This window comes from Pelodiscus sinensis, chromosome 2, assembly GCF_052426305.1.
Source record: "Pelodiscus sinensis isolate ZL-2025 chromosome 2, ASM5242630v1, whole genome shotgun sequence".
NCBI classification, from domain to species: Eukaryota; Metazoa; Chordata; order Testudines; family Trionychidae; genus Pelodiscus; species Pelodiscus sinensis.
The window spans coordinates 248,553,611-248,571,957 of record NC_143053.1 but is presented as its reverse complement, the minus strand read 5'-3'; positions in this window follow the sequence as shown (position 1 = coordinate 248,571,957).

Sequence of the window (18,347 nt, the reverse complement as noted above, 5' to 3'; positions counted from 1 at the left end):
TAAGGATAACACATGCTTTCTGTGCCAAATTATTTTCTTATTATAACCACATTTACATGATTTCTCCAAATCTTGCTCGGCAGCCAAATTTGGTTGACAAGTGCAGAAAAACTTTTTTCGTGTGTATTAAACGGTAAAGTAAGGTGACTGATGCACATTAAAGGCTTGATCCAAATCTTGTTAAAGTCAGTGAAAAGACTTCCATTAACTCTAGCAGAATTTAGATCAGGCCCTAAAAGCTTCTGTCCAAAGTGAGTAATATATAAGACCCATCCTGCATGTCTAGCTCAAACAATCCTTGCAAGCAGACTTTGCAGGAATATGGAGTGTGTTAGAAATGTGGAATCAAGCCTCAGTAATGTCAAAACCTTTTGCACATGTAATGTTCTCTCGATAGTAACACAGATTTCCCGTTTAACCATATTGTTATGATTATTTTATCTGCTTTGAATTAGGTCTTGTCTACACACAGACTTGCACAAGTTTAGTTAAACCAGTGTACGCCAATGTTTGGACACTTTGATTTAAGAGAGACTTGTTCCTAATCACTCTAAGATGAACCAAAGTGAGATTGGTTTAAACTGAAATTAGTGTTTGCACAGTCTTTTTAGCACTGGTTCAACAAAATTGCTTTAAATCACATCTGAAGTTAAAGTAGTGTATCAATACATATAGACAAACCCTCATTCTCCTTAAAAGATAGAAGTAGTTCTGAAGAATAAATAATCTACTGAATTCTGAGCAATCATGGGTAGAAAGCATAGAGGGGTGCAGATCCTCAGTAGGTATAAATCTGTGGAGCTTCACTGAAGTTAGTAAAGCTATGTCAGTTTTCCACCAGAGTTGGGCCTGTTTTGCCTGTGTGTAAATTACATAAGTTCCTGATTATGTTAATACAGGCAGTCCCCGGGTTACGTACAAGATAGGGACTGTAGGTTTGTTCTTAAGTTGAATCTGTATGTAAGTCGGAACTGGCGTCCAGATTCAGCCGCTGCTGAAACTGACCGCCAGTTCTGACTTACATACAGATTCAACTTAAGAACCCCAAGCATCCCCAAGTCAGCTGCTGCTGAAACTGATCAGCGGCTGATTCCAGGAAGCCTGGGGCAGAACAACTCTGCCTCAGGCTTCCTGTAGTCAGCGCTGGTCAGTTTCAGCAGCGGCTGACTTGGGGACGCCTGGGGCAGAACAGCTGGGGTGCTGCTGGGTTGCTCCAGTAGCACCGCTCCTCGCTCCTCGGCGCTACTGGACCAACCCAGCAGCACCCCAGCTGCTCTGCCCCAGGCGTCCTGATTCAGCCACTGCTGAAACTGACCAGCAGCGGCTGAATCAGGACCTGGGGCAGAGCAGCTGGGGTGCTGCCGGGTTGGTCCAGTAGTGCCCAGAGCGGCGCTGCAGGACCAATCGGCAGCGCCCCAGCTGCTCTGCCCCAGGGTCCACAACAAAAGCCTGGTCTGCTGGGGGGGGGCACACTAGCTGGGCCCCACCCCCCAGCAGTCCAGGGACACGGGGAGCAGAGCCGCAGCGGCAGCGGGGTGCCGCGCCTCTGAGGCTTTGCTCTGGCAAAGTCTCAGAGGCGCGGGACCCCGCCGCGGCTGCGGCTTCAGTCCCGGTGCCCCTGGTCTGCTGAGGACCGTCTCCAGCAGACCAGGGGCACCGGGACTGAAGCCGCAGCAGCGGCGGGTTCACACGCTTCTGAGGCTTTCTGCTGCAGACCAGGGGCACCGGGAGCAGCTTACGAACGGGGCTTTCTCGCCCCGGAGCTCGCCGGTAGCAATCCACCACCTCGACCTCCGGAGGGAGAAAGCCCCGTTCGTAAGTGCAGATCCGACGTAAGGCTAAATTCTTGGGCAACTCTGAAGAGATAGTAGTATGTAGTTTGGATTAAATTCATAGTGCGCCATGAGTGCAGGTCAATTTAGGGAGTGCGGTTATAGTAAGCTATGGCAGCTTGCTTTGGTTTTAGTGGGAATTTTCATAATGACGTCAGCTGTAGCAATAGGAGCGCAAATAGAAAAAGACATGTTGATGGCTTTGTAATCAGAGGCAGGCCACTACCAAGGTCTAGTAACAAAGGACTCCTGTGCAGAGTGACAATAAGACTTATTTTTATTGCTATATGGTGTGGGTGCTGAGAAGAGACCAGAATGTGAGTTAAACAGAGAGTAAACAGGCAGGAAAACAACGCAGAAAAACAACTTTGAAATTGTAAATGAGAGAGGCAGTTTCTTTGTGTTGATTTTTACATTTTGTTGTGACATAAATTCCCTTTTTTTCCCCCAAAGAACAAACATGCTGCTGAGTGTTTACATCGGAGAAAGAAATAGCACCCATGTCAAAGGGAAAACATGTGAAAGCAAATAGTCCAAGTGGAATGGCTCTTGGCAGCAAGTAAAAAATGCTTCAAAGTCAAACGTCACTGATAACCTCTGGAGGACTGAAGGTGTTGGACTGCAATGAGGGTATGTTTTTGTCAGCACCTCTGCAAAAGCTATTTTAGCAAGCTGACAACTCTGCCGTTTGAGTCAGTTTAGGTGCCATGTGGTTTTACATGTGCCATGTTCTTAAAACCCATTAAAATCACAGTTCTGGAGTACAGTGTTTCTCAACCTTTTTTTATAAAGTACCCCTTTTAAAAAAATTATAATACCCCCAATACCTGCAGTTTTCAGACACACAAGATTTTTTCCACTATTGCAACACATTTGTTTAAACAACTTAATCGTAGCCAGGCAGGCGATGAAATTTTTGGGTGTAAAAAGTACAAAAATAGTAAAACACTGTAAAACTTATAAGAAAAATTCAGTTTTCTCCAAATTTCAGTTGTATTGATGTACTCCCCCTCCCCCGGACTTCTCTCGAGTACTCCTAAGGGTATTCGTACCACTGTTTGAGAAACACTGCACTGGTATATCCTACAAACGACAGTGCCTTGCACTAGAGGGTTGGAATTTTGCTATTCTAGGGAATTCCAGTACTCTTTTGTTTTGAAAAGTGGCTATGGACAATGTTACACACCGTAAACATTTCACAATCAAATCAGATTTCGAACTGCTACGAGATTGGCTTTAAAAAATCAGGAGTTGGGGTTTTTTTAAGTTTTGGGTTTGTTTTATTTAGCTGTAGGTTTCTAGGCCTTTTGGATATCTTTGGGTCACATTTCAAGCTTTTCTTCTAAACAATGAAGGCTAGAAGGTTCCCACACAGCCACATGACTCCACAAGCAGGAGCTTTAAGGAAAATATCAAATCTTGCAACGCTTGTGACACGATTGTGAGAGGTGGCCTCACTGGGAATGAAAATGCCAGGCCGTGCTGAAAAGGGACTATGTCCAAAGTCCTTTTTTTACTCAAGTGATCCACTCTTGCGTGAAATCCTGGCCTCATTGAGGTTCCTAGAAGTTTTGTCACCTACCTCAGTGAAACCAGGCTTTCACCCCTCACTCACTTCTATCACCCTAGTCCTAGTTTCTCCCCTTAGTGACAATAATATAGTTTTATTGCTCTTAACCCTGCAGCAGGAAACCAGTTAAAGGAAAATTAGGTAATTTCAATCCAAGGAGATTTTACTAGCATGACATACAGGGCTGGATTACCCAATAGGCAGACTAAGCACATGTTTAGGGCACCAGCAAAGCAGGGGCACCAAAAAAAAAGAGATTTTTACAGTATAGTATTGTTTTAATTTTGAATTACGTATGGGGGGGCACCATAATCTTGTCAATGCTTGGGGCCTCTAAGGGTCTTAATCCAGCCCTGATGACATGTTGTAGAGGGGGAGGGATAGCTCAGTGGTTTGAGCATTGGCCTGTTGAACCCAGGGTTGTAAATTCAATCCTTGAGGGGGCCATTTAGGGATCCGGGGCAAATCTGTCAGGGATGGTTCTGCTGTGAGGGCAGGGGGCCAGACTTAATGACCCTTCCAGCTCTATGAGATAGGCATGTGTTACTAAAGCACAAAGAAGACAGAGACTACTCTGGTGTCACTCAGAGGATGGTCCATCTAGGACAGAAACATACCCACATATTGGCTTTGATCTCCTCTCTGTCCAAAATGCCCTTTTGTGATCCAGTGGGAGGCGGCTGTAGTGAAATACTAACTCTGTCATCTCACTTTCTATCTGTTTTGTTAATTTTTAATCGCTGCTTTTTAATGAGAGGTTGAATCTTTTGTGTACATCATGAGTGGCTTTTTTCTTAAGCTGAGTTTACACCTGTGCATCCTCACTGGCAGTGTATTTTGGAAACCATTGGGCTGCATTAGCAGTAAAATGGGAACTTAATCTGGCCAGCAGAACCTTTATTATTCATGGTGTCTGAAAAGGAAAGAACTCAGGGTTGATTCTGTAGGGCTGGTTAATAAAACTTTTTATGTGTAGCCTCAGCACACTCGATAGGTGATTGGCAAACAAACAAATGTGGAACCCCACAGTTCCATTTTACAGTTGCTCTCCAGAGCCTAACTGAATCGGACTTTAAATGCCTGGCCACGCTGACATATTAATTTCCACTGCCATCTAAGGGAGAGTTGCAAAACAATTTTGAGAGTGTGTCACAGGCAGACCAGGTGACCTGGCCACTTAAGGGCCATTAGGCCTGCTGCTAGCCAGCCCTGTTCAATCACTCTACCTTTCTCATAATTAGCTCTCCCAGCTTATTGGGCCTGGACTAATTTGGATCAGGTGACAGTCTGAAGCACCAGGGCTTCATAAAAGGGCAGAGAAAAATCACCCCTGGCATGGTGTGGAGGCAGGGGTTAGGCTCTCCTGCATTCCCTGCGATGGTAGGAGCCACAAAGGAAGTGGAGGGCACTGGACAAGTTCATTCACTCAGCTGCACTCTGCTTCCCTTGAGTGGCACCAGCCCCTTTCCCACAGTGATTCCCGAAGCCACATCTCATGGGGGATGGGGAGCCATAAAGGGTGAGTCTAGACTACAGGGTTTTTTTGAAAAAAGTGGCCTTTTTTTAAAAAAACTTCACCTGTGTCTAGACTGCTGCCATGTTCTTTTGAAATTATATTGAAAGAACCCGGCAGCTTTTTCGACCATGGAAAACTTCATTTTACAAAGAATAGCGCCTTTTTTCGAAAGTGCTCTTTCGAAAAAAGGCGTTATTAAACGCAAACTGCTTTTTTGAAAGAGAGCATCCAGACTGCCTGGGGTGCTCTCTTTCAAAAAAGAGGCTCTCTTTTTCAAAAAAAAAAAAGAGGCTGCTGTCTAGATGCTCTCTTTCGAAAGTGGCTTTTTCGGAAGATTCTTTAGGAAAAGCCTCTTTCGAAAGAGGCTTGTAGTCTAGACATACCCAAAGGGAAAACGACAGGACGATGGTGGGAAGGGACAGGGCTTGAGGGCCAGTAACCCTAACCCCCCACCCCCATTGTCCTCTGGGAGTCCCAGGCCTGATGGCAAAATTGCTCCAGCCAGGGATGGCCCAGGAGTTTGAGACCCCTGCTATACAGAGTCTACAGTTTCATTCAATGGCTTTCAGTTCTCCCACTATGTAAATTGTTCCAACCCCACTGGATGAGGGTTAATACTTCCTCACATGTTGCGGGGAGGAGGCAGGCTGAATGCTGCATCCAATGGACTGTGAGGTGCACTTTCCCACAAATGTAACATGGACAACATAGAATGCAACAAGCAGAAAGGATTTTCCCCCTAGACTCACAGGAGGCTTGGAAAACCTGTTGAACTAAGCTGGGTCATATTGGAAGAATTGTGAGAGAAAAAGTCCATTGGAAATGTGAAGGCTTCCATTGTATGGGACACTCCAGACCCTAAAATACTTGAAAGATACCCCTAAGCATTTCCCATGGTGTGTTGGCTGGTAATTATTATTGTTCATTATCCCTTTGGAAGTGCCCTAAAGTCTGTCAAGAACATATAATCCAGGCTTGGTACAGAGCAAATTAGGCCTTGAAGGTGAATACTAGTCCAGCTCCTACCTATGCTCAGTTTTTTCTCTGCAGGTGACAGCCATGCCAGATAGGAATAGAGTAAATTTCCTTTCCTTGTCAGGGGAGTAACAGGTCTAAGAAAGCTCTCCAAGGGCTAGCTTGCTGTGTGAGGAAACCGGGAGCACAGCCTATGAATAAATCCTTTTACTTCACTGAAGACCAGGGCTGGATTACCCAATAGGCAGACTAAGCACGTGTTTAGGGCACCAGCAAAGCAGGGTCACCAAAGATAAATCAGATTTTACGGTATAGTATTGTTTTTATTTTGAATTACATATGGGGGGCATCATAATCTTTTCAGTGCTTAGAGCCTCTAAAGGTCTTAATCCAGCCCTGCTGAAGACAATTATAAAGATTACGGAAGGGGTCTGTCTATATTTGAAGCATACTTTATACCTCAGGGAAATGTGGTTTAGGAAAGATCATGTTGTCACTAGAAAATTCAAGAATTTCAGGAGGATGATATTCCTCTAGATGACTGAAATCCAGATGACTGGTCCCGTACTGCCAGACAGACGTCATCTTCATAAATAAAATGCCTGTAAGTAGTGTTAGGAAAGTCATTTGTGAAAAAGTTGAAGTGCCGGTGCTAAAACTGAGCCCTTAGATAGACTGTTGTTTGGGGGCCTCTAAGAGCCATTTCTTTATCCAAGTAAAAATTGAAACAGCAGCCTCTCACAACACTCCCCTACCTGTGGCAACCCACTCCAGTAGGACATTTTTTTTTTAATTGTATCCTTTGGTATATATGGTTGTGACAATTTTCTTCCACTATTTGATCTGAGGAAGTGGGTCTGGCCCATGAAAGCTCAACACCTATTAAGCCATCTTGTTAGTCTTTAAAGTGCTACACCGTCCTGTTTTTTGTTTCAGCTGCACCAGACTAACATGGCTACATTTCTACCAGTAGGACATATGGCATTTTGTACAGTAGGCCTATAGGCCACAAAACCCTGACGCTCTAAGGCTTGTCCAGGCACTGACCCATCATTAAAACAGCTGCTGTGATTGCTGCAATCACTGGCTGCCTGGATTAAATATATGTGAAGGCCTTTATAGCTCCTGGCAAAATATGCTCAGACTTCTGACTAGAGGTGGACTGGCCCGGCAGGATACCAGGAATTTCCCGATGGGCCGGCGTCCGGTGGGCCATTGTGTCCACATGCTGTTGCCCCTCATGCCGAGCGGCTCCGCATCCACGCTGTATGTGGCACGCAGAGCCCAACCCACCGCCTGCACCACCTGCCTGACATGACGCAGGGGACGGCACTTGAGGGGCATGCAGAGTGATGACATGGGGAGGGCCATTCTCAACCCATTTCCTGGGCCTATTTTGATTGCCAGTATGCTCCTGCTTCTGACCCATGTCTAGGTTTTTGCACACCTTTCCCAGGGTGTCAAGCCAATGCTGTAACACTCTGTATATGATCCTCTAAGTTCTGAGGGATGCCCAGGTGCTACCAGCTTCCAACTCACCTAATGTGCATACAGACTTTCCTGCCATATTCGTGTAGGCATTTCAAATGCCACAGAGCATGAATACTTCTGACCGGTGCCTTGACACCACAACCAGTCTGTTTGACTCGCTGTGACTCACTCTGAAACACCTTTGTTGCTCCTCTGTGATATAGTGTCCTTGGCCCGTCATGGAGCGAAACTAAGGTTTATATTCCAAACTCTCATCTGTCAAAGAAGCTAATGGGTCAGACAGGTCTGCCTGCAAGGTACAGATTTGCTTAGCGGTTATCTTGTCACAGAGAGATGCTCTGAGAAAATGGCCCCTTAAATATAACCACCAAAGCATTCTCGAATCATAGCACTTATTATGCAGCTGTGTGCAATGCCACAGAGACATTAGGCAGCATTATACAGAAATGTTTACTTCTGATTTCCCCCAAGCCTTGCTTATCCCTACAGAAAAGTAAGCTATGAAATATAAGTGTTCCTGAAGGAATCACATTAAACTTGGTTTGTCTCTTCCCTTAGCTGGAGGCTTCCAAATAAACCCGGCTGAAGTATGCATTTATTTTATACTTTTTGCATTGCCTGTTAAACCCACTTGTCCCAGCATTACTGGGCTAAGTTGGATTGATCTACTACTCAGTGTTGCCTCGGACTCCCTCAAAGCCATATAGTGGCTAAATTGATAGGAATTATCAAGCTCTCACACGCTCTAGGCAATGATACCTTAATTTCCTCAGGGGGACTGTTTCTCCATCTCTGTCTTTATTAAGAGGAAATTTTGACGCTGTTGGTCTACCCTATTTGGACACTTACCCACTCCTGTTTAAGAGCTTTCCCACACAATTTCAAAGGTCATTGAGACGCGCGACTATACACTGGACAGAGAATCTCCTAGAGATGAGCACCAATGATACCCATGAAACGCAGGGGTGAGGAGCCACCGGCCCCCACACAGTCCACGAGGGATAGATGCTGACAGACCCTGAAAGGCTTTGTTTACATGTCCGGAGTCACAGCTGCTCGTAGTGCCAGTGGTTCGCTGTTCCCAGCCAATGGGAGCTGCCGGCCAGGCAACTGCTTCCTGCAGCCAGGGCCATTCTTAGAAGAGTGCACAACCTGGGGAATCTCTCCCTGCCCAAGTACCCCAGACCCAGGGCTCAAGGCAACCCCCACAACTGCAGGTCCCACCCTTCCTCTGTTACCCCCCTGCCTATCCCCTTGCCACCTCCCCCACACGATGCAAGCTGTAGAATTGCTGGGGCATGGCACGGGGAAGCAGCAGGCGGTCCCCTCTCCCCTGCACTCATTGCAGTGGACTAACTACTGCGTCCCACCCCACTGTCCTCTCCCGGCCTGCTGCTCTTGGCTTCTCTGTGGCAGCAGGAAGCACCACACCCTGGTGCCAGAGCACTCTGCTTCCTGCTGCCACCGAGAAGCAGAGTGCAGCAGGCCAGGAGAGGACAGTGAGGCAGGGTGGAGCAGAGCAGCCTACCAGACCACTCTAGCTCCCACTGCTGCAGTGAGTGCATGAGGTGTGTGTGTGGGGGGGGGGGGTTATCCCTGCTGCCACCCCACACCAGGCACCCGGGTAATCCCCTGGGTCCCTTCCATAGGACGGTTGATGTGGCTACCATAGGGCCACATTGAATCTGGCTGGCTGCCCTGAATCATCCTTTGGACATAACAGGAAAAGCGAACCATGGCCACCGGGATCATGGGTAATCGTGCCAGCCAATGCTCAGGAAAAACAAACCATCTGGTGGCCTGTCAGGAGCTAACCCTGAGGAACTGTCTGCAGCCCGCATGCTGGAGGTTCTCCACCCCCGATGTAGAGTCTGAATGACCTGAAGTCAATGGCAAGACCCCCGTTCACTTCAATGGGCTTTGATCACACTCACACAGGATCTGCTTGAGCTATAGGCAAAGTAGGCAGGAGCCTCCGGCAGCAGAGTGGTGGCCATGTCAGATCTGAGAATTGTAACTTGAGATATGGGCGTGCAACACCACTCACTCAAATTTGGCCCTGCTGCCCCTCCATTATGAGAGTGGGGCAGGTAGGCCAAATCTGCTGCCTTAGGCCTGTGAGGAGGGTGGTGTCTAAGAAGCCCTACACGCAGATCCAGTTTAAATCCACAGGCTTTAATGAGGATGGGGTGGGGAATATGGTTAGGGTTGGTATTTGTGGGGAGGTCAGAGTACTTTTCATTATTTTTCTGGCTAAATTAGGGAAGGTAATTGACTAGCTTTGCTTAAATGCTTATGGATTATTAATAAGACATCAGAACAGAACATAAGAACATAAGAATTTCCATACTGGGTCAGACCAAAGGTCCAGCTAGTCCAGTATCCTGTCTGCCGACAGTGGCCAATGCCAGATGCCCCAGAGCAAGTGAACAGAACAGGTAATCAACACAAAATCCCTTTCCCATCACCCATTCCCAGCCTCTGACAGAGGCTAGGGACCCCATTCCTATCTAATAGCCATTGATGGACCTAACTTCCATGAATCTATCTAGCTCTTTCTTGAACCCTGTTAAAGTCCTGGTCTTCACAACCTCCTCCGGCAAGGAGTTCCACAGGGTGACCATGCACTGTGTGAAGAAAAACTTCCTTTTGTTTGTTTTAAACCTGCTACCTATTAATTTTATTTGGTGATCCTTAGTTCTTATGCTATGGGAACAAGTAAATAACTTTTCCTTATTCACTTTTTCCTCACTAGTCATGATTTTATAGATCGCTATCATATCCCCCCTTTAGTCTCCTCTTTTCTAAGCTAAAAAGTCCCAGCCTTTTTAATCTCTCTTCATATAGCACCCATTCCAAACCCCTAATAATTTTTGTTATCTTTTTCTGTACCTTTTCCAATGCAAATATATCTTTTGAGGTAACCACATTTGTACGCAGTATTCTAGATGTGGGCGTACCATGGTTTTATATAGAGGCAATAAGATATTTTCTGTCTTATTCGCTATCCCTTTTTTAATGATTCCGAACATTCTATTTGCTTTTTTGACTGCCACTGCACATTGAGTGGATGTTTTCAGAGAACCATCCACAATGTCTCCAAGATCTCTCTCTTGAGTAGTTGTAGTTAATTTAGTCCCTGTCATATTATATATATAATTGGGATTATTTTTTCCAATGTGCATTACTTTACATTTATCAACATTAAATTTTATTTACCATTTTGTTACCCAGCCACTTAGTTTTGTGAGATCTTTTTGAAGCTCTTCACTGTCTGCTTTCATCTTCACTATCTTCAGCAGTTTAGTATCATCTCCAAATGTTGCCACCTCACAAAAATGTCTAGAATACAGCTAGGGGTTTATCTAGACATAAAACATAGAGCAGCACAGCTATGCCTCTGTAGTAGGTCAGTGAAGACACATCATCTATGCTGATAGGAGGCTTCTCCCATTAGCATAAGAACTCCAGCACTTCAAGAGACAGTAGCTGGTTTTACAGGAGATTTTGCTCATCAACCTAGTGCTGTCTACATGGGAATTAGATGGGCTTAACTACAGTATATCCATAATTCACAAACGTGAGTGACATAGTCATATTGATCTAACTTCCCATTGTAGGCCAACCTTAAGTGATATTTTTCCACTATACCCTTTCTGGGTTAAAAAAAAATTAGAGATCTGGTGATCCTGAAACACTTTGCAAATTTGTATCAACTTTGCTGAATTATTTCAATTAAAATGAACCAAAAAATAGAAACATTTTAAACAACCCCCACTTTGATATTTTTTATTTGTAATGAGCAGGGATGGCCACTCACTGATCCCCGGGGAGGAAGCTGGATGGGCTGAGCTGAAGCCTGCCCCTTTAAGTCCACAGCAGCCTGGGGGAGGGGCAGGAAGTATAAAAGCTAGGCCCAGCCACTCACTAGGAGACCAGCTGTTGGAGGGCAGAGGTCTACCTGAGAAGGCTGAGGAGCTGGCTGAGGCAGACAACTGGCCTGAGCCACCAGGCCCTGGCCTGGAGGAGGAGATGACCCTTTTCTCCCTACATCTAGACTGGGACCATACAGACCCTGGTGACCCACCCCAACCAGGAGAACAGGTACAACCAGAGGGGGAGTCTGGAAGTGGCCCAGGGGAAGCAACGGATGATCAGGCAGATGTGTCACCTTTTAAAATGGGTCACTGGGCTTTGGTGTGGATCCCCTGCTGACCCCAGTGGCTGCGAGGCTGACACTGCTTGGGCTGGGACGTGGTGGAGTAGGGAGGGCCTACGTCCCTCCTGCCACCTCTGCATTTGGGTGGCAGTCTTCCCCCTCCCCACTTGTGCTACAGAAACTGTTTGCTTGCCTGGGCTGCCATTGGACTGCAGAAACTGTTTGTTTGTCAGGCCCACTCTGAACCAGGGCATGAGCTATGAGTTTCACTGTGGGGAATTTTGTTTGTTGGCCTGCCTTCCAGCCCTAGTCTTAAAGGGGCTGCTGGGCTAGGATGTAGGGGCCTGAGCATTGGGCAGGGACTCAGGACTGAACAAGAAGTCTCACATTATTCAAAACCACTTTTTGTTTCAAAATTTCCTTTAGTTTCTTTTTCAAAACTAGGCATTTGATATCTTCATGAAATGGTTCATCTTGGGGCAAACAAAAAAATCATTCTGACCCAAAATGATTTTTTTAAAACTTTTTGATGACCCAAAGCAAATGTTTTAATTGCCAGCAAACCAACAATAAAAAATACATGCATATGTAAGCTTGTTTAAATCTGCTCAGTAAACTGAAATAACATTGGGAAGGCTGAAAAATATGTAACTTCTAAGAGGCATTTCTAGGAGATGTTCATCTGGTAAGGACACCCCTTTCCCAAGCTATGTAAAGGATCAGAAATCCTCTTACCTTCCAGGGATATTTGTGGGCAGAAATGTACTCTTTATTTTAAGGAATGTGAGAGCATTTATAATTTAAAAATGGATACAGTGTTAAAAGGTACAAAACATTGAAGGACTCAGTTACAATTGCATAGCGAACTGACAACAAAACAAAATGTTGGCAGAGCTCAAAGGTGTGGTAGCAAAATGGTCAGAAGGAATGCAAGGCATGGTCTTTGTCATGCAGACTCCTCTGTAGAAAAGGTCGAGAGGTTTTCAAAAAGTAGCTGGCAGCCCAAGGGTGCAATGAACTTGGAGTTTGCTTTGTCCTTGTTTCTGGACCCTTCCTACCATATAAATCACATCACAAGAGATAATGGAGGGAGCGAAGGCAATCCTTTCACTATAGGCGTCTTGTTAAGTGGCAACAACAAAATCTGTTACACAGCCTGTGGCGAGGAATATGACAAGTGTATCTGATTCAGTTGAAATTGAGCATCACTCCTCCCCCCTGCATCTTACAACAGCATAAATACTGCCAATCTGTCCAGGATGCTCTGGGCATGTCTGCCAGCAGCTGTCCCTCCGTGAACAGAGAACAGGTATGTAAGAACTTTGGTGTACTTTGTGCCCCACTCAGCAGGAAAACTCCAACTGATGTTGCTGCAGATCCAAAAGGTTTAAGACTTAGTCACCCAATCTACCTAATCACTCTTTAAAAGATCTCCAGGTGGCTGTCTTGTCCAGTTCTACAAGCCAAATACACAGAGAGGCGTTGGAATTACAATTCATCCACAAATTCAGTTCTCACACTGATGACCTCCTCAATCAAGAACGGATGGCTGGGATATTATCAACCTAATATTCAATGAAGGTGCCAACAGTTCTTTGTCTGTGTAGATTCTTGTACTTGTACCCTTCCTATCTAACTTCTATCCTGTGATCCTTACCAGCTTCTTTTAACTAGCCAATCTTCACATGCTTATAGGTTACCAGTTCTGCCTACTTGTTTTCCCTTTGATATTTTCATACCCTCTGCTCCTTGTTTCCCACCCCCTTCCTTTTCTTTTCCTCCCTCCCTGCCCTTCTCCCCTATTTTGGGTCTGCACATCCTAAACTCAAACCTCCGGTCATCTGAAAAAGTGAGCTGTGCCCAGAAAACTCATGATACCATCTACATGTTTTGCTAGTCTATAAAGTGCTACCAGATCATTTGTTAAGTTAAAAAATACATAATATTTCAGTTGTACAGCCAGCAAGGCCCATTATGTTATGCAAATTTCATTATTTCTATCAATTGGTGCAAGAAGCAGCAGGCAAGCTGTCAGCATTAGCTTTAAGTTGCCACTTAGATATTGTATGAAATAGTCAAGCCTGGTGACAGACATCAGTGATGACACTCAAGGCAAAGCTGTCCAATTTCAGCCCCCTCACACCCTATTTCCTGGGCACCAGCCCATGACCATGAGCTCCAAGTTCTGGCTTCATTCCTGAGCCAAATCTGGAGTTTGGTGGAGAGCAGGCCTAGAGTTCTACAGCTTAGCCAGGCTCCAGCCTTGCAGCTTGCTAAGCAGAAGTCATTTTCTGCTTGCAAAGCTCATTGGGCACTGGGAATGTAGACATAGGTCCCCAACTGCTCCATGTTAACTTTTGGTGATGCTGTTTTAGAGCATCTCCCCCTCCAGCTTCTTCTGTCTCTCTTCCCCTTGCCTTTCTGAGGGCTTATTCTGACAAGGATTACTTTCTTCTTGTTGTGCCATCTTGACTACTCTGGAACCAGATGTCTCCTAGCCACAGAGCAAGCACGTGAGATCCACTACATTACTCAGCTCATGTTTGGTATCCAAGGCCTATTCAACTTTAGACTCCCCCAAGGAGGCAATCAACAGGAGTTGTGAAGGCATGGCCTACTGTGGAAGGTGTAGTTGACCTTTGACTTGGATGTCTGAAGGGCAGTTCATTCCTGTCATTAGCTGGCCCAAGCTGGAAAAGCTAATGATCCAACCAGTGGACCAAATTCAGTGATGAGTCCTGGTCACGTGCCGCCTGAGGCATGTTGCACATATGCTAAGAAGATTTGGGTGTCTAATTCCTGGGAATGGGACTGGCAAGCCCAAGCCTATTCCATAGATCAACGATGACTTTTGACTGTTACTACAAGGTCTTTGACTTGCAGCAAAACCAGAGTCAGATGAAAGGACTATGAATCTGGGTCAAGTTTGAAGGTATTTAGATGCTAAACTCACATTGATTTGCATGGGGATTAGGTGTTTAAATACCTTTGAGAATCTCTGCTTTAGACTCGTTCTGATTTCTCTGAATCTCTGGCTCAAGAACTGCAAGATGGGGCCAAAAGCCTCTATCTGCTAGCAACGTGGCCTGGAGATGCACGTATGTCTAGAGATGAACAACTCTGCAACTCCTTAGCCCATTTCCATGACTGAATATTTTTCATATTTTATAAGTGGCTTAAATATATCCCGTCAAACATAAACTGAACAAAGGAGATTAAAATATGATCCTAATGCAAGGAAACAATTGAAAGCATTTACTCGAAATCCCTATTGGTCTCCTCTTTATGCTGTTGCAGCAAATCTTCTCTCCAAGGAATAGCCCAAGTGAATGGCCACTCTTCTGAGGGATTCTGTCAGGATTATAGAATCCTCCACCCATCACACCACGGGTCATGTATTGGTAGCAGCATGTCTCCTCAAATGTTGTTGCAGCCTTAGGAGCATAGCAGTCTCTATACTTGCTGTGACTTTCACTGAAGGGAGGTATTGACCTGGTAGGTAGAGAGTTGTCAGTCAACTCTTTTGTTGCCCTGCTGTTGTGGTTCAAGATATTATCCTGAAGGATAGCCCCATATCATGGGCTCCATGATACCTGCTCTCACTTGTTCTGCTGAGCACGGAATCACACAAGCTCAGGAAAGAAAGTAAAGAATGTATTCATTTAGAACCGAGAGGTAAGACAACTATAACTCAAGGGGTTACACACTTTGTTAGTGGGTTTGAAATAGTCTTGAAATTCTCTCCCTTTTGTTCTTCCAATATCTATCAGGCATACAGAGGATTCCATAACAGAGGTCAAACTGCGTGCTTTCGACCATACCTAGGTTTGTGTTACTACTGGGAGGCCAGATGTTCTCTGGGGTGGGCCTCTGGCTCTGGAACGTTCTTACCCCACTGGTGTGGCTTGGCCTGTGGCTGGCACAATGCAAGCCTCACTTCTTCAGGGTCTGCAGTAATCCTCTCATCTTGCCCAGGTGAGATGAATGTGGAACTGGCCTGCTGATCCTTCAAGATGGGAATCTTCAGGCTGGGTTTTGATTCATTTGATTTATACAAGATATGATCTGTAAATTTGGCCAATATTGAAGGACACATTTGGTCAAAAAAGTAACATCGATGGTATTTCTTCAAAGCACTGCCAACAGTGACTTGTTTCTCTTTAGTTCCTGATTCTCTAGTTTTTTATCTACTTACTCTTTCCCACAGAAAACAGCACCTTGATAAGTGATAGGGCTTTGAAAAACTCAGTGATGTGTAGGATGAATCCCTTGAGGTCGCATATAGACAGTGGGCCCCGATTCTCCTCCCATACTCATTTTACAGTGATGTAACTTCACTGGAGTGCCTCTTTGTTTTGTTTTTTAACCAAGTGTGAAGGGAATTGGGCCTATAACTCTCATACGCTGCAATGAGAGTGTCCCTGTGTTGACAGATCCTGTACTCCTCCCCATGGCCAAGGGGGGATTGGGTCATTGATCAGTGCTCTATAATGGTCACATAGAGGAGCAGTGGTATTGACTAGTGGATAGGTCTCTCCAGTGCTCTGTATTCTGGTCCTGACTGCTGTTGAGCTGTTCTGTAACCTTAAGGAAAGTCACAACACCTCAAAGTACTTCTGCTTCCCTTCCCACGTTGTGCCTGTCTACGTCACCTTGTGACAGAGGCTGTCTTTTACCATGTTGTATAGGTCTCTGGAATTGGTTGGTGTCTAGCTGATACCTAATTACAAATACTTGCTGGAAATATTACTGGAAAACCTACTGTCCATGTAGGCCATTTTCTCAAGAATAGTCACCGTCGAGTCACTATTAAGATAATGTTTCACTAGCTAAGAATGACAACATATCTCTTAGGGGCACACAGTAATAAAGGCCGCACAGTAATATGCTGCACATGCCACACAGCAAAGTCATGATACTGAAAAAGGTAACTGGACACTTGATACACCAAATGTGGCAAATCACAAAGGAACATGAAGGAATAATCAGTCAGATCCTTAGTCACAGGAACACTCTAACCACCCCGAAGCATTATATATCATCTTCCTCATAGTGATGATATGCCCATGCCTAACAACTGTTACAGTCCATCAGTTCCGAAAAGCACACACGTCTATCCGCATATAAATTGAGCTAAGTTGATCCAGACTAACTTTTGCTGCATTCATGACTTCTGGTTGTGTATCTGACAGAAATCTAGTCCAATTTCTTCTCCCGCCATCACGTTTTTGGTAGGATTAGTCCCTCCTTACAGGAAGAAATACCAATCACTTTCCATTTTATATTTTAATTTTATTTTTTTTACTCAGGAAGTCAAACTGGTCCAATCCATTTAATATTTGACAACTGGATATGTGCTGCAGAGAGTGACCAAGAATCTTTGTGTTTCCGGACAGATACATTGAATGAGACAATTGGGAATGACTGTCTGGTTGTTTCATCTGGCTGGCAGGAAAGACTGCATTTGTCAGAAAGCTTCCATTAGTTGTGCATTCCAGTTATAATCTCCCTGCCCTTGCATGGTAGCATCTGTTTCAGAGCCAGTATTATATAACCACAATTGGCTTGCACAGAGCATGCTAAAACTGTGTTTAGGAGAGCCACTGATTCCACAGTATAGGCGTCAGAATGCTTTTTTTTCCCCTTGAATAAAATTGCATGCTACACTTCACCAGGAACACCAGGCATCTCTTCTGTTGATTTTGTGTTTTTTAAATCCCCCAAATTTCATTAAAAAAGGTATTCATCAGTCATTGAGCAGTGTTGCTCTAGATTCCCAATTTAGAAGTGTGCTGGAAACTGCAGGGTTCACATGAGATTCAAAATAGTTTTAAAGAGATTTAACAAATATTTAGAACTAGTGACAGTCGGATTAAGTGCTGGGTAACTCCAGTGTCAAATGTGGTGAGAGGCTAAATTTTTTTTTTTTAAGTGACTGGCAAATAGTCTGAAGCAGATCGAGGGATTAAGAAACAGCTCACTTAGGATTGTAGAATTCATTTCAGCAGTTCCTTTTTAAAACTCTGATGCCTATGCATCTGTTGGACATTATATTGGAAGGCATTGTGATGAACAATGGGTGGAACTTTGCATACCTGTGCAAAAACCTCTCCATGGAATTCTATTAATGACACTGGAATGTGCTGCCCACACCACCACATGGGACTACGGTGGAAATTTAAAGGGCCCAGGACTCTGACAGCTACGGCTGTTGCTGCATCCCAGGGCAATGGCCCCTTTTGCTTCCCATATCAGCGGCCTTCTTTAACCCCATATGGCTGGGCTTTGGCCCACACTTTCAAAATTTCTCATTCTGCATCAGCACCTCCTCCCTAGTAAGAAAACTGCCTTTCTGGTCCTGCTAGGGAGAATTTCCATCAGTGCAGGCATTTGTCAGACAGCCATACGCTTCCCTTCACAGGTCCCCCGGCAAGCCTTGTGTGGGGCGGGTGCTCAGAACAGGAGGGGCCCTGTTAGTGGGGAGAAGGAGGGGAGTCCCGATCACATACATAACTGTGCAGACTCTTGGTTGCACAAGATCTCATCAGTATCTCAGACTATGTCTACACTGGGGGGGGGGGGGGGGAGAGGTTCATAAAAAGATACACAAATTGCTAAACGCAATTTGCGTATATTTTTCCACTTTTTTCGGAAAAGGCTTTTCCAATATTTGTCTACATGGGTCAAATGTCAGGAAAAACCTCCTCTTTCGGAACATCCCTTATTCCTCATACAAGGATGCTGAAAGAATGCGCCTGCTTTTTCAGGAACTGTTCCAAAACAGTGGATGCGGCAGAGCTTTTC